At 38.8% G+C, this 17,764-nt stretch overlaps 1 protein-coding gene and 1 long non-coding RNA gene across 3 annotated transcripts in view; both read left to right on the top strand.

Annotated features, from left to right (window-relative positions):
• The first annotated feature begins 3,193 nt into the window (after positions 1-3,193).
• On the top strand, positions 3,194-4,496 carry LOC122982833. The gene is made up of 3 exons (XR_006403543.1): positions 3,194-3,398; positions 3,892-3,953; positions 4,192-4,496. It is a non-coding gene; the product is annotated as an uncharacterized LOC122982833 (long non-coding RNA).
• A 6,089-nt stretch (positions 4,497-10,585) lies between these two features.
• LOC122983067 (glutathione synthetase-like) overlaps positions 10,586-17,764 on the top strand; it is a 41,326-nt gene continuing 34,147 nt past the window's right edge. For both annotated transcript variants that reach the window (XM_044352787.1, XM_044352784.1), the window contains exon 1: positions 10,586-10,719. The gene's annotated coding sequence lies outside the window, so the exon portion shown is untranslated. The remainder of the gene's footprint in view (positions 10,720-17,764) is intronic.

Below are 17,764 nucleotides of genomic sequence, written 5' to 3'. Positions count from 1 at the left end.
GTATTACTGCAGTCTAAAAATAGTTTTTCCCGCTTCTATTCAGTGTCTTTGTGGGGAAACGCCCTTTAATGAGTCATTAAAAAATGTAACAATTAAACTGAAGTCACATTGTGTATCTGATAAACAAGTGATAAGGAAGACTTTTTGGTTTGACTCCAAAAGACTTTACCCATTCATTTGTAGTAACTTAGGTAGTCCAGTCCAGTCCAGCAGTTACAGTGTATTTACAAAAAGGTAAGATGAATTTACAGTATTTCTGTCATCAATGAGTTGATTCAGACATTTATGTACCTGTAAATGTTTCTGAGACACATCTCTGCATCATCATCTGCATAGATCAAGTTTTTTTTTTTTTTTTTTTTTGATTTTTGAACAATGGGCAATTGTGGGGACAGAGAGAAGAACTTTAATACTGACATTTAAAAAAGGGAATTATAATGGCAGCATAGGGGTTCAGGGCCATAGCAATGTGGAGCATCAATGTGTAAAGTCCGTAAAGTCACTTTGTAAAGTCCGTTTCAACACGAGCTCTGTCAATAAATCATTTATCATTCTTCTGATGTTTAATAATGATGACTGACACTTTACAGTGGTGACGGTTTGCAGAAAATGTGATGAATTGGGGGTAAAGTCGTTTCAAATATCCACAGCAGCCGTGCGTAATGATCAGCTGTTGGAGAGCCTGTGCGTAATTCTCACTGAGGTCTGATGAGCGGAACGGACACAACTGTTGACGTACAAACGGAGGTTTAAAGACCTTTACATCCATTTTTGGCTCACTGTGACAGCAAATGAGGCTCGTGCATGTGATTCCACAATGTGTGACATTAAAAAAACAGAACCAGTTGTATCTGTGTCTTTATAAGTCTGGCAGATAATAATGTATGTGCATATTTCTGTCACATAATGCCACGTTGTGAAGTGAATTAAAAGTTAATATATACGTTTTCATGAACACACTTATGTTAATCCGACAGAGATCATAAATACAGAGTGTAACAAAACACCATACAGCTGATGCTGCTGTGCCACACGTCATATTTGATTTGACAACGCCGCTAGCTTCGCTGCGCCCGCTGCATCCACGGAGTTATTATAGAAAATAAAAGCCAATAAATAACGCCTCCATGGCTGCATCCCATGGTTTGCAGCCATGGAGGTGCAAACAATGAAATAATGGTGTCCCACTGTCGCAGCTTCATGTTCTCCACGTTTGCTCTGCAAATATGTGACATTCACGGACAAATTATTCGAAAAAATCTTTTGGGTGAAGAGATTTATTCCTCAAAACATTTTACTCCATAGTAAATGCCTTGCACAATAAACATTATAAAGATATTTCTTTATGATGCCATTTGTTTCACTTGTTTCTATGACGACGTTTACAACAACAAAAGCACGGCGGGTATCCTAGCCTGCGCCTGCTAAGCTTTTTTTTATGGATTACCTGATGCGGCCCAGTCTCACCCAGACTCTGCCTCCAGCGGCCCCCAGGAATTTGAGTTTGACACCCCTGGTGTAGCCAGAAGCTCTCTCACCAAACTCGCAGAGGCAGGAGTCCGGGGAAGCCGCTGTTGTCGTTCAATGTGGGGATTCATCAGAGACCTCCCCAGCTCGTCCAGATAAAGCCTCCTCTTGCTGGGTTTTCCAGTGTTCCATCTGGGATTTATTTCACTACAAATGCATTGTATGGAGAGACATCCAATATATTATAAAAGAAAGCCATTGTCCACCTTTTGGTCATCCGTTTGCATGTGTATGTGCCAGTGACCATGTCTAGATTGTGGACTCCTCCTTTGTGTTTGTTATAATCCAGGATCCTCCCCACTGCTCACAGCAGCGTTCTTGTGGAGAGTGGATATCACAATGACATTTTTGTTTTTCTTGGGACAGTATGACACAGTTGTGGTGATCTCAGTAAACGCAAACTTTGAGGAGAGAGGGGCCCTGTCCTTTGTTCCGAGCAGTGCAGGAGGAAGCTCAGGTTTTTTTCCTCTTGAACATTTCCACCATGGTTAGCTTTTTCCGAAGCAGTTCTTGGCCGAGGGCATAAGACGTTAAAAAGTTGTCACATGGTATGTTGTGTCCCTGAAGACCCTTTGTCATATCAAGCACCACCTGCATGCCTTGATCTTCTCTGGCACTCCACTGGCAGGTTTCCCTGTGTGTTCATGCATGTTCCATGCATAACTGTTTCATGTGTCACACGTCGCCCAGATTTTGATGCTGTATTCCCCAGGTTTGCTTGGGATACACTGCCTGAAGGGACTAGCCGTTCATCCACGGTGACCTAGATTGTAGATGTATGGCAAGTTCTCCACCCATTTGTCCCAAACATCCTTAATGGGAGCAAGTTTGTCATTCACACAGCGAGCTGTACACCCCAGCAAGAAGCAACAGCCCCATGTAAGCATCCAGGTGTGTTTTGTCTATCTCCAACGGACTGTTGCCGAACACCCTTCTCCCTTCCATGTTCGTCATCTCAAGTAGGATCATCTCAATAGACTGTGGTATGAACAGCTCAAATGCTGTCTTGATGTCTCAGACATGTGACACTGCATATCTAGTAGGCCCTGTGTATTGTGAGAAATGAGGAAGATGCCAAGTACAACTGATACACGTTAGAGAAGTCTGACGCACCATTGTTTTCTGTAGCTGAGTCATGTCTGGATTATTACCAAAGTGTTAAGATCAAGCAAGGTGGGGTTTAGCAAATAAGCACCACATTAGGAGGGGTTATGAGAGGTATATAATTTCATGTTTTATGATTTTTCATTACGTTCTTTATCCCGGGATCAAGGCCTTGGTTTGCTTTGTATTTCTCTTTATGCAGAGTAAACCTATTCACATTGAACTCTACCAGCTTCCAGTGCATTTCTTTGAGTCTTTCTCGTATAAGTTTTGAGTTTAATACAAAGTTGTGGGTGACCTGAAGATTTATTGGCCCATCTGAAGATTTCCCACAACATCATACTCAACATCATTCACATCCTCAGACATATCCTCCTCAAAAGACATCGCCCATTCATTTGTAGTGCCTTGAGAAGGTGATTCAGTCCAGTTCAGCGGTTACAGTTTACAAAAAAGTAAGATGAATTTATAGTATTTCTATCAATGAGTTGATTCAGACATTTATGTACCTGTAAATGTTTCTGAGACATATCTCTGCATCACACTGCAGCGTTTAGCTTGGTACCTGTCAATTTCATACCAAACACGAAGCGAAATTTCGCCTCGCTACTTGCGCAAGGTTGACCGCAGGATCATGTGTGTTCATTCGCCCCAAACAGACAGAATACCAGTCGGCATTTCAGAGTTTATTCACGTGTGAATCAACATCGTGGATTGCGTTTTTTTCTTTTTTGCGTTTTTTTTCTTCTGTCATATTCTCCTGTTAGGTCAGCAGTCATATTAATGATGTGCAACATTGTGTGTCTTATCGTAATATGTTGCCTGCGTTATGGTAAAGTCTTAACAACCAAAGTCATGTGTATTAGCATGCTAATCGCGAGTTATGCTAATCGCTAATTAGCCACCATGCTAGGCGGACTTTGGCAAGAAGGTTGTACAAGTTACTTCTGTGTCCAGAATGTAAACTCACATGGTCCATGCTGTTTTAAATTAAATGCTGAAGGACTATGTTACCTTAGATAGCATATTTTACTCTACTTTAGGGAGTAATATCTGTTTTTATTTAATATATAGTGAGTTATAGTTTGTACTGTATATTAAACCTAGAGCACAGTACTGTTGATTACCTAACACCTAACAAGTACGGGAAAGAAATATAACACTTGACTACACCTGAGCAGGCCATACACAGGTATGAGTATGTCCTGAAAAACATACAGAATAAAATCTAAAAACAAAATCAATCTCTGTGTTTCCCAGGCCTTGAAACCATGGATCATGTGGACAGAACAACGATGGCTCTGACAAGCATCATTGCTTAGGTACAGTATGTGCACTGCATGTGAAAATGTCATACCTGTATTTGTGGTGCCATCGTGCTTGTTTTTTAAACTGTTATTCACTACTACAAATTACATAATATCAGAATAACTTGTAAATATCATTTTTAATTGTGGATGGGGGAGGGTTAATATAATGAATGCTGTTATGTAACAATTGTGTGCATGTGTGTTTTAGACTTCACTATACTGTAATACACTTCAGTAATTGTGATTACAGGTGGATATAGCTTCAGGAGGGGAAAACTTAAGTGTCTCCACCCACACTGAAGGGACAACCCTAAAAGATTTCACATTGCAGTTTAAAGGATTCCTGCCCTGAGCTGAAGAACAAAATAAAAAAGACTGCAAAGAAATGATGAACTCCTCCCACTAAAGTGGCGATGTAGAACATAGGAACAAAGTACCTGAAAATTTTGTTGTTGTTGTTGGTCTGTTACATTTACAATTTAAACATAGTTTCCTGTTTTGTTCTTGTTTTGTTGTTTTTTTTTTACTAAAATTAATCATTTTATAACTACATTTTGATAGATTAGTTAAGAGTTATTTTGTTGTTTAAGTTTTATATATAGTTTTATATATAGTTTTTGTTAAGTTTTATATAGTACAATTTATATAGAATATTTATATTGTAAAATAGTAGTTTATATAGTTAAGAAGTTATAAATGAAATATATTCTATTTAATCATGTTCAATAATGTTTGGTCTGTTCAAAATGTTGGTCTGGTGTGTTGTTAATGACACGTTGCATGTTGTTAGATTGTGACATGAAAGGTAACAGAACCAAACAGCTAAGTAAGGATGGGAAAACATAATCCAGCCCACTCCCTGTTGTTACCATGTACTTATAGGGTAACTAGCCTGTACCTACAGAGTAAGGACTGGGGAATAGTGTGAACTTAATAATACAGCCTGTTCCCTGTTGTTACCATGTACTTACAGGGTAACTAGTCCGTACCTACAGAGTAAGGACTGGGGAATAGTGTGAACTTAATAATACAGCCCGCTCCCTGTTGTTACCATGTACTTACAGGGTAACTAGTCCGTACCTACAGAGTAAGGACTGGGGAACAGTGTGAACTTAATAATACAGCCCGCTCCCTGTTGTTACCATGTACTTACAGGAATAAGAAATATCCCTCATTTTTAAAAAGCAAAGTGATCTGATCCCGACGGACCAGATCCAACAGTTGGTGCCCGAATTATTGATTGATATTAATAATCTCTTGATTTCATAATTCATAATTATCTATGGTAATTATGAATTATTACTATTAACCAAATGCACTCCTACCCGTCCCAACAAAAGCAAATCAGCATTGAAATTACAACTTTGAATTACAATTCTACACTGTGTACATTGTGCATTCAATTATATTATAACCTAGTTTGCAGTTGGATCACCATTACAATACTGACTGAATCAGTGATTTACTTTTCAAATGTTTTCAATGCATTGTTTGAGTTTTGGTTATATGTATGCAACTTGCTGTGCATAACTTGCAATACTACTATCCCTATACCATATACACAAAAATAAACTCTAAATAACTCAGTGGTAAAGCTTAAATGTGATCAAATGAGACTCCTTGGAAAAAGAGATTATGGCATTTTTCTGAATAAATACCCCATCTCTGTTCAAAGATGGTCTGACGTTAGATGTGAATGTCCTCCTTGATTTTTCTCCAGCCGTCCATATACTAGATAGATACATAGACATCTGATGTGTTTCCGGAGCTCTTTGTGTCTCTTATTCAGAGCTGTAGAAAGATGAAAAAAATTATCAAAGGATAGCTTAACTTACTGTATGTGTCAATGGGCAGGTTACACACAGGTAGAAGGAAATATATTGCTCCTCCTTCATCTAGGTTACCTTGTGAATCCAGAACACCACCCGCTTAGTGCCGGGGCTCAGTGTTATTACCAAAAATAAAAAATTTGTTTAATTACCTCCATACACATTGCCAGAAACCAAAAAAATGGTCCATTTTACTATTTTCGTGCTTCCCAAAACTACAAGTCTGCATTTTATTGTCATCAGAAAAATCAGGTTTTAAAAATGTTAAACTCAGTGTTCCTCCTAGGATCCACATGTCTTTGCTGAGTATGTTCCAAAAATATTTCCCTAAATAAATGAATACATTGTTTCCTTCTCAGTCCTCACACACAACCTGTCTAGCTGACAAGCGGTTGCATCGGTTGATTTGTACAGATTAGAGCAATCACTCCTGCTCCTCTATTAGTCAAGAGAACTACTCTATCCCTTAGATGCATGAGTGACTGGACCCTACACTCTTCCATAACTGGGTCAAAAATGACCCATATTGGAATCAATTTGTTTTTATACCATTTTTGTCATTTTGGTTAAGAATAATCACTTGTACAATATTTAGTATTATATTTAGGACACACACACACTACATATAGTAATGTTAGCTAACTTAGTTAGCTAGCTAGTATTAGCTAGTTATAAAGTAGGCTAATTTGTTGATAAATAATAATAACAACAGTCATGAAAGACACACACACAATATTATATGAAGATAATACTTACACGTATCAGCTCTTGCTGTGTAAAATAATCTTCCTGAGGGGTGACACTTCTGATATAGTCTGTGTGGTCCACAGTTAATTTATTCCTGACAGCCACAGTTGATAAGAATCAAAGGTTCCCATTGGATTCCATAGAAAATGCATGCGGGTCATTTTTGACCCACTTATGCATCTAAGGGCTATCCTGACCTGCTCATTAGTAACCCTGATGCTGAAAATCTTCTGATACAAGTTTATGGCTATTCATTTAGTGAAGGTGAAGTGAATGAAAATGTAAACCGAATGAAAATGTAATCATTTGGTAAAAACTGTCTGAGATTCATGTATGAGGACTGCGACAGCAGTTGTGTATCACCTGTTCCTAACATACTGTGAACTTTGGCTGATGTCACAGCACAAGGAGGGGATGAGATTTTTTTTTTCTGGCACTGCTTGTTCTCCCTCTGCAAATGAGTAAGTGTCTAAGTTATTTATTCATAACTAACATAATTTTTTTTAAGTTTAATCATTTCCTTAGCAAGAATGACAAATTTTAGTGATTTGTACCCTGTGATAGTATCTATATATACTGTGATTTGTAATAAAGAGTGATATTGAATAACTGTCAGTTACTGTCAGAATAAGTGAGTAGTCTTACAATCTAGCTAGCAACTAGCTACTAATCAGGTTTAAATTCACATATTCAATGAACCCAATCCTGCTTTGTGAAACACTCCAATTCACTTACCTTTCTCTTGCTAGGCACAAAATGCCCTTTGGTAGTGGAGGCATGTATCTAAGCAATTTTGATACAATATGGATTGGATACAGTGTGGGCACTTGGACATATATTAATTGTCTTTACTTTCTCTGTGTGAAAGGAAGGATGTGTGATGATATCGTTCAAAGGAAGAGCTGGCGAAGTTCTTGTTTTGTAGACGTTTATTAGACGATGGCCATCGGGTCCATTCCATATACAAAGATGGTCTGGGCAATGTACCACTGTCAATGCACAGCTTATATAGGGTTACACATCTGTATCTTATCATATGAATAACATGTTTTCCAGGGGCACTACCTCAGTTGGGAGCCGTCCATCAAGTGATTGACAGCTATCTCACAACATATTATGTGTCACAACATACCCACATCTGGAACAGTTCCAAACTTGACCATGGATCCATTGTTTGTATCTAAAAGGCCCCCCAGAAGGGCTATGCCATATTACCCAAGGTGTCATGCAGACTAGGGAATGTTTCTGTCACACGTCCAACATCCAAAATCAGTAAAATACATAGGGTCAGATAAAATCATACTAACAATTCCCCCTTTTTTTTCTTTTCCTTTTTTCTTTTCCCTTTTTTTTTTGCATAAGGATATTATAAAATCAACATATATGACCATAAATGTAGCATCTTACATACACATGTTAAAAATACACATAGTACATGTAAAATCTTCCCTTCCATCTTGTCCTCAACTCTTCACGTTACCATGCTGTTTGCAGAATACATCAGTCTTTATTATCCTCTGTTATGTTAGACTACACCTGCTTCACTCTCCCTCACTTCTAATAGTGACCTGGCTACCATTGTGTCCTCGCTACAACTCTTCACTGGCATCAGGGACGAGGCCCCTATTGGTTCTCCGACCCCCCTTTAACCAGACTTCACCAAATCACTAGCAAGCAAGTGAGAATGCTCCCATGTGCGTCTCTTCATACACAGAGTTTCCATGTATCTCATTATCCCCATCTTCTCCACATTTCTGACTATTACAAAATGTCTCTTAGTCCTTAGTCCACGTTGTTCATTGGATCTTCAGACGATTCGGATGAAACAGACGTTGAGTCGTCGTCTTCATTCATCTCAGGTGGAGCGTAGATGTAGGTGTTTCTGATTGGATTCTGGACCAGTATAGTCTTGGAAACAGAAGAAACGGATTTCATGATTAAGGCACGGAAAATTGGGAAACAACAACCCATTATTATGGCTACTATCAACACAATGCCTATGATGGGGGCACATAATCCTACCAGCCAAGCTAAAACAGAATTTCCCCCAAAATATCTTGCGATGTTTTCCCATATCTTGTTTCCTCTGTAACCCATTTCCATTCGTGCATTCCTATTAACTGCAACAATGCTTTCCTGGATATCTCTCAAATTCTTAATCGCAATTGACAAATTGCCACTTCCTTCCTTTCACTATGCTCATGTCCTTTAGCAGAAGCAAGATACCAGCATGCTCGGTGCAGGAGCAGCAAAGGAGACACCACATATGGGCACATCCCATCAACAGGAAAAGGAAGGAACACAGAGCATTTCACAACCTAGTACAAGAAGAAGAAGAAGAGGAAGAAGAAATAAAAAGAATTAGAGCTGCAAGCAATGATGATCAGGCCCTCGCACCTTTGTGCACGTTGGGGCGTGCTGCAGTTGAAGGGCTTTTATTGCAGGTGTTGAAGAAAATTCACTCAAGTCCTTGTTCAAAGTTTGCTGTGGTGAAAGTGGTTTAATAGCATTCCGGAAATGCGGTGAGCATACTGACACAGAGCTGGTCTGATACAGCAGACTGACCCAGAACAGAAGAAATGGAAAGACTTTATACAGTAAGGATCAAAGTAGTGACCAACAAATGGTAAACAAAAGATAGGAGGGGAGGGTATTTACATACAAGATCAAGGCAAATCCAGGGGCAAGACAGGAGGGGTCAAATCAGCAGGGGTCATGAGGTGGAAAGGACAATTGGCATATGTTTGATCAAAGAGTTGTCTCAGACGTCACTTGATTATCAAGTCTCCAAACCAAATGTGTGTTCTCTATTGATGATTAAGTCTGCTCCCAAAAGGTATTCTTCTTCACAGGCATGTAGATGTCTTCAGGCCTGGACTTTCATTGGATATTGCACAAAGGAGTTAACTCTCATTTCCTGTGTCCACTTTGTGGTGCTAGAGAAAACCCACTAATTATACGTCATGTTGCTGTACATCATGTGTAGATCCCACCACATAAATTTCATGTAAATCGGATGATGTTCGTCACATAAGTCTGACTTCCTGTTCTCAGTAGGTGGCGCTATGACTATGACTCAATATTGACATGTAGATGTGTTCAGGCCAGGACTCTTATCAAGCATGAAAAATTTGGGGCAGACTGGACAATGTACATTTGAGTTACAACAATTTCCTGTTTCATGGTGAAACACTGAAATTCGCTGTTGCCACGGAAAAGCGTTCCATGAAAACTCAAAAGCTTCACAATTTAGCAATGCAAAAGTTTTTAGATGACACTGACTGAATTTGAAGTTGCTCAGGTTAATTCTCTTGGAGGAGTTTGTTAAAAATACAACACCTGTAAATGGCAAAAACTGCAAAAAAAATTGCCCAGTAAATTCAAAATGGCCGACTTCATGTTGGACTAAAGGTATGGCTCCAAGAGGCTTTTTTATAAGTCTGGAGATGTAACATCTGCCTACCAAATTTCATTCATCTACATCAAATTCAAAGGTAGGAGCAATGACTGAGAATTGTTAGGGGAGCCAACTTGCCATACCCAAGCCCAAGACCCATATAAGATATCAATTTTCGCCACTTCTGATGCATGTGCAAAGTTTCGTGAGTTTACGAGCACCCCTAGCACCTCAAAAATGCATTTTGAATCCGTAAAATAAAAATCATAATAATAATTCCTTCAAATACAATAGGACTTTCGCACCACCTGTTGCTTGGGCCCTAAAAATAATAAACCAGCATAAACCCAGTAGGATTCTACCCCTCCGGAGTTTTAACCCAAATAATAAATTATAATAAATTTCTACAATATAATGAAACAGCTTGAATGAATGTAATAGTGCACTGTTTTGTTGCCAATGTTGTATTTTATTAAGTATGTAGTAAACTTATGGTGAAAATACAGTACATAGCATTTGTAATATAGATGCATATAGCTAATTTGTATAAGAAGGAGCTGGCTGTAATGTTCCCTTTCCACTGAAGCTCATGGGGAGTGGCTTAGAAAATGTAGACTGAGACTACACCACAGCCTTCACTAAGTACTGTAGAAATGAGTTTTGGCAGACACTACCATTACAGGAAGGCGTAGTTTAAATGTGCAAGTTCTTTGCACATTGTTGTGGTTCTGTGTGATACTGTGCCTCTGCAGCACTATTTTCTCAGAAGTTCAATTACCCTGGAAGACCTTCCTCACAATACAAGGTAAGTCTATTTATATGATGCAATTCATATACTGAGAGAGTTTTAACACATATAACTTTACAACCAATTACAAAGTGAAAGCTGAATTGAGACAAGAGACAATGTGAAAGTGCGTCACATAAAAGACACAGAAGTGATTTCAAATGATTTCAAAATTAGAGGGAAGCACGATATAAAGAAATGGAAAAATACAAGTGATAAAAATAGAATGCCAAAGATTGATAATCAAGAAGATTAAAGTAACCTTTCATGGAAAGGAAGTGGGTATATACTGTATGTATACATGTAGTTTTTGACTTTACAGGAATACATTCACCACTGACTATAAAGTTGACAGCATACAGTAAAATAATCAAGGACTCAGAAAAGGTAATGTAAGATATTTATCACATGGATGCATTTAGTCAGTTGCTAACCAGCCAACCGTTGTTCTAATTAATAATAAAAGTGCGCACCTACTGTATAATTAGGGCCTGAGCCTAATTATACAGTAGGTGCGCACTTTTATTATAACTAACAGCCTTCAGTGCAGCTCTCTGGAAATTTGTGTGATGTGACTACTTTATGTATTATATCATTTAGATTTCTAAATGGTTTAATGCTCAACCAGCAATATACATACCGTGGTTGAATGTAGAAGTGTCTTTTAAGTTACAGTTCTAATGGCTAATGTAGATGCTGCGTCCTAAAAGCTCAGAAGTTAATAGGAAAAAGCCTAACATTACTGTCACATTTTTGTTGTTCCAATGTATTAATTGCTGAGAAGACCTAGTCATCTTTGTCAGATGCCTGCATTTTTTAGGACGTGGCAATTAACACTGCAAAAAAAAAAGCTATGGAGGTGCTTAAAATCGTTGCCATAATGTGGTGAAAAGGAAAAAGATTCTGACATATCTCCAACAGAAAAAAAACTGATATTGTTCTTATGCAGGAAAGACATTTAAATAATGAAGAATCAGCCAAACTGTAGAGGGACTGGGTAGCTCATGTTTACTACAGTGTGTTTACTTCAAGGAAATGAGGGGTTATAACTCTGGTTTAACAAAATGTTTTTTGTACATACCTGCCTCTCACACATGGAAGGTAGATGGGTCATATTAGATGCCACTGTGGAGGGTAGATGTCTATACTATTGCAAATATTCATGCACCAAACTGTGCGTCTCCAGAATTTTTCCATGAAGTCTGTGATGTAATGTAATGTTGGAAGTAATAATGTAATTATCAGATGACACTTCAATCAAGTTAGGGATTTATGTATGGATAAAACATCAAGACCTAATCAACATAGTACGTCATCCATTCTGCTATAGACCAATACATTATAAAAAGGCACATTTAAATACAATTAAAAAGGGTTAAATGGAAAATAGGAAAAGCTAAAATAAGACAGATGAAATAGGAGAATAAAAGTTACAGTGCAGTTACAATGCAGTGCAAGATATGAATCAAAAGCCTCAAATTTGATTTAAACAAAGGCCGCGGCAAACAAAAAGGTCTGGATGGTTCATAACATAGCAGTAGATCAGACATGTATTTTGGCCCTAGATCATTCAGTGCTTTGTAAACAACAATAGTATTTTAAAATCAATTATTTGACAGAAAGAAAGCCAGTGTGAAGATCTGAGAGCTAGAGTGATATGATCTACTTTCTTGGTCTTAGTGAGGAGTCAAGCAGCAGTGTTCTGAATCAACTGCAGCTGTCTAATTGACTTTTAGAGAGACCTATAAAGACATCGTTACAATAGTCGAGTCGACTGAAGATAAATGCATGTGTAACATGGTGTACTCAACTACTCATGAATTTATAGTCAACTATGATCCTTTATGACACTTAGGCCATTTATATTTCGACTCAGGAGTGAGTGACACAACTAAGAGAGGTTAAAGAAAATAACTAACTTTATTACAACACAACCAAAAAAGCAAGAAAATAAACTTTTAACTCAAATTGTCTCTTACAGCAAAATGCTGTTGTTTTAGTCTTTTTTGTTTATCAGTCTGTAGAAAGAGTTCAGTCATCCACAATTCACAGTTCTTTTCAGTTCTCCTCAGTTCCGGTGTCTGTGCGAATATTGTTGTTGCTACCCAGGTAATGTGTATGTTGAGATTTCATATGCTTATCAGTCCAGGAGTAAGGTTGTTGTCATTCCAGGTATTTTGAGAAAGGCAGGCCGAATATTCTCTCTGCGCCCCTGGTATGGATCCTGACTTGCAAAAAAAGACCACCTCCTCGGAAACAACCTCAGACTCAAAAAAAAAACAACCTGCACACGGCAGGGAAAATATCTCTCATCACTATTGTTGAATAATTTCATTACTTTAAATAACCATATTTCTCTTACTCTTTCTCTGTATAAATGGCTTAACTCAATTAGTTAATCAACTGTATTTAAACAGCACACAGAAAAAAAACAGCTCTTACAGTCCAATATGAACTTAAATACACTTACATCTTACATTCAACTGTTTATCCTCTGTGAAAACTAGCCACAGTAAAACCAGCTCCTCACTTAATGTAAGAATCCTTCCTCGTTATTACACGAGGAAAAACAAAATGGTGGTTGCGGTGTCACTATTTAAAGACAGCTCATCAATCAATCAATCAATCAATCAATCAATCAATCAATCAATCAACCAATCAATTTTTATTTATATAGCACCAAATCACAACAAAAAGTCATCTCAGGGCACTTTTCACATAGAGCAGAGGGGTGTTCTGAAGAACTGTTTATCTGCTGATATGTGAATGTTTGGGTTGCCAAGTGGAAACCATTGCTGCACTTGTAGTGCTCTTTTGACCATGGGACCTAAGTCCTGTGACTCATATCCTTCTTCTATCATCAATGTCACATGTGGAGTTGAGTTTTTCACCTGAAACCATTCAGTGAGATATTGTGGAAGTGTTACTGCGGCTGCAGCTCCTTCTGGTCTGACATAAACGTCCCCTGCGGTGAGCAACACTTGTCTTCTGCTAAACCGCTCATTCCAACATTCCTCATAGTCTTAATCCAATCCATGGGTGTCAAACTTCATCATGCAGTGTAATGGCAATGGTGATTGTGATGGTTGTTTGAACTGTGCTTGAATCCATGGTTTCCATTGCTCCCACTGCTGCTGTAGCATCAAGTGTTGAGGGTTCAAAGTTATCCAGTAAACTACTGGTTGTAGATAGCCAGACATGTCTGCATATCCACAGTGATGACATTCATCAAACAATGACATCATCAGTCTTTGGTTTGAGGATGTCAGTTCAGGTTGGTCACCTGATTGACCAGGAATGCAAGATGAACACTGTCAGCGGTACACATGATACTAGCTCCCAATGAACAAAGTGTGTCTGCTGAAAACAATAATGATGCAATTACTCTTTTACCACCAATTAGCATAGGTACAGGCTCTATTAGGGGTATTACTTGTCTTTTCCCAGAGAAGCCAACAGTCTTAATTGAAGACTGTGAAAGGGGGAGATTAGAGCCTTCTTTTCCTATACAGGAATAGCATCTCTGTTGTTCTGGTGGTGCCCAAGGTGGTCCATTGTATGGGGCATTTCGTGCTCTACCTCTTCCTCACCTCATGGAGCCTTGACCTCCTCTCAGTGCTTGTCCTCCACGCCCTTGTGGTTGCTGTTGTTGTCTGTAATAATCCCCCTGGGGCATCGGATTAGCTGCACCTGGATGATTGAGATACATATTTATAGGTGGTATTTGTGTTGCTGGGCTAGCAGGCTGTGGACTGTAAGTTGCAGCTGACCACCATAGTTAGGTGCTGTTACTTGTGGTGCAGCTGCCTGCAAAGGCATTGTTTAGTTGTAAGTTGGTTCTTCCTCTTGTGGGAGTGTTGCCGCAATTACAGGAGCTTGGATTTTGCTTTTATTCTTTTTCTTGTCAGTCAGCTCTCCCAATTGCAGCTGTGCTAACTTCTGTAACACTTGTTTGCTCTGTTCTTCATGCTGTTTATTCTCTTTTCTGTACTGCTCTACATAGTGTACTGTGTACTCTGAAAACAACTCTCAATCCATTTTCATCAAACCCACTACAGAGTCTAAACGCTTTTGCACCTCTAGAGGCATGGCCTTTTTTTACCATTATTTTAAAGAAGTTTTTGGTTGTAGTGTTTGCATCCCAAGCACTTCCTGTTTCTTCTCTCCATTTACACTGGAAATTGCACAGGAACTTAGCTGGGCATTCTTTGTCCTCCAGCTTTTCTCCTTCCAGTTTTGAGGCATCCATCTTTTCTGGGAACTGCTTCCTAACTTCTTTCCACACATCATTCCTCCAGTGTCCAAAAGGCAAGCTATCTCCTGTACTACCGTTGGCCACTGCCTGCATTTTTGCTGCTCTGAAAATGTCCTCTGTAACATGCTTTCCCACCACCTGCATTAACAGAACCTTAATATCCCCAAGGGCTAGCTTATACCCTGCTGTGCTTTCCAGTGCCAAGATCCACTTATTAGCACCATCAGTAAGTTCTGACAGTCTGTCTACTAGTCCCACCATATCCATAAAAGTCTGTGGCATGTATTGATCTACACTGTTCCCCACACTGATGTCTGGTTAATTCTTCCATGTCTTGGTCCGCTTCTAATTCACTCAATCTCTGTTCACTTGTGGTTTGACTTCTTGTTCTCCCACACACTACAACCCTCTGGCATCAAGTCTTCACACCTCTGCAACTCTTGCAGTCGCTTGTGTGCTTCCTGCCTTCCTTTTTCCATTTTGTCAACCTCCTTTTGCAATACTGCTCTTTGTTGTTGTGCATGTAGTGTTGTTTGTTTTGTTCCAGCGGCTTCCCTTATTGATTTGTCCAATTCTTCAAACATTCTTCAGTCCTGCAACACTCTTTCAGTTTTTCTTTCAGACTCTCTCAGTCGTTCCTCTGTTTCATTTAACATTCTCTGAGCTTCAGCCAATTCCTTTTTATTTATTTCTCTCTTTCCTTGTCTCTTTTCTTGGTTTCTATTTTCATGACTGTCACCAATCTCTTATCAAAGTCAGCATTTGATCTTCTGTATCATCAATGTTTTCAGTATCATTACCACTGCTTGTTTCACTGTCTTCACTATTACTATCCTCCAACTCTATGAGATGTTTCTGATAGAAAAATCCATGTATTAGTTAAGTAGGTATGGTCATATGTATGTATATATTTGGCGGCAGGGCCTTGAGGGGAACACTATAATAGACATATGGACATCATGGTCATCATGTGAAAGTGAGAGCTCTGTAAAGCTTTGTCTAGGTCTGTTAGAAGGAATCTGTAAACAACTAGAGGTGCCTCCCCAGGGCATCATCAAGGCCGTCAATATATACTAGTGACTTTCCTTTGTCTTGTCAGAATTCTCCACGGAGACTCTGCGGACTCTCCGTGTCTACAATATATGTTTGGTTTGGATTAAAGAGACGCTTGACTTCAACCAACCTCAGTCTATTTGGTAATTTTTACCTATCCGTTTCTCTTTCTTATCCTTCTTTTTTCCTTTCATCTCTTTTACCTTGGGTGTAGATGTGTGTGTTGGCCCTGTATTGACTGCTCTCTCTTTTTCTTTTTCTCTTTCTTCCCGTTCCCTTGAATCACACCATCTTCTTGCTTGTAGTTGCATGCGTTGTTTGTGGTGCCTGTTGGCTGCTTGTGGGAGACTCTTCACTGTTAGTCACTCTTATCTTTATCTTTCCTGATAGTTCCCCTTGGATATCTAATACTCCCTCTACACTGTCTGCTACTTCACCCATTACATACGGTCCTGCTTGATCTAGCTTGTGAGGGTAGATATCATTTTGGTATGGGTGTGGATCAATTATTGGTGGGCCACTTCCCTCTGCTTGCATTACTCCCATCATTTCACCATTTTTAGCTTTCTCAGCCATCTCAGTTTTCACTATCTCCCTTAATTTTTTAATTGACTGTCTGGTATGTTTTTCCTTCTTGAACAAACCATCCCAAAACCTCTCTCTCTTTTTGCCTCTTCCCCACTCTTGTATTACTAGTGTCAGAAGCTTTATGGTGTTTAATATTAGCCTCTACCTCATCACAGCAGGCAATGTCAAATGTACCCTTGACTGGCCATCGCTTATACTTTCTTGGAGAATCAAACTTCAACTACAATCACACCGAGCCTCCTTTAAAATCGGGATATCCAATACTATCTCCCTACTTACCTAATTCCCATCTAACCTTTCTGGGAGCTATAGTAATATCCAATCTAGGGTTAACTAGTGATCTGTGTTCCCCCTGTATTGCATGATCATCAGGCACCCTGAAAAATAGATTAAATGGTACAGTTGCTATTCCTTCTGGATCATGGCAGAATTTCCTCAATATCAGCTCTAATGTCTAAGCTGTTCACAATCTTTGCAAAAATTGTTCCACAAAATGTTAGGAAAATAAGCCCTAACCTGTCTCAAATTAGTCCACTTAATTTATTACAATTTTAAATGTATTTTATTTCAAATAAATCACCTTAGTGACACTCCACTCCTCTATTGTCTATATGTACACTAAAATTGCTGTCCCCTTGGGCTCCCTGGCAATTTCTCCACTTTAATGTAGCTGTGTCCAACTGGTCTTCGACTTAAGCCAAATGGTGTTGCAGTTAAATACTCATAGTGTACTTTGCTTACATTGTAACACAACACAATTCGACACAGACAACACATCTCCTCTTATAACAACCTCAAGAAAAAACTGTATAACTCACTATTATTACCAAATCATAAAATTGCCTCACTCTGCATGTACCAAAATGTTAGTATAGCTCCATTCACACATACATACACCACATTGAACTCTTTCCAACTATTATGTGAAAAATCACGCAATGTTTCAGTCTTACAGATTCAACTTAATGAATGGTCCAGGATGAAGACACTGTGCAATTATCACTTAGACTGTTAAATCAGTTAAATCCCACAGTATTCCAATCTACCAGATTCAACTTAATGAATGGTTCAGGATGGAGATACTGTGCGATTCTGATTCAACTGTCTTTATTAATTTATTCACTTATTGGTATAATTTTCTTGTTTTTTAATCACCTTATTGGAAAC

This window comes from Thunnus albacares, chromosome 5 (genome assembly GCF_914725855.1).
Source record: "Thunnus albacares chromosome 5, fThuAlb1.1, whole genome shotgun sequence".
NCBI classification, from domain to species: Eukaryota; Metazoa; Chordata; class Actinopteri; order Scombriformes; family Scombridae; genus Thunnus; species Thunnus albacares.
The sequence above is the reverse complement of the archived record's forward strand: the minus strand, read 5'-3'. Positions and strand labels throughout refer to the sequence as shown.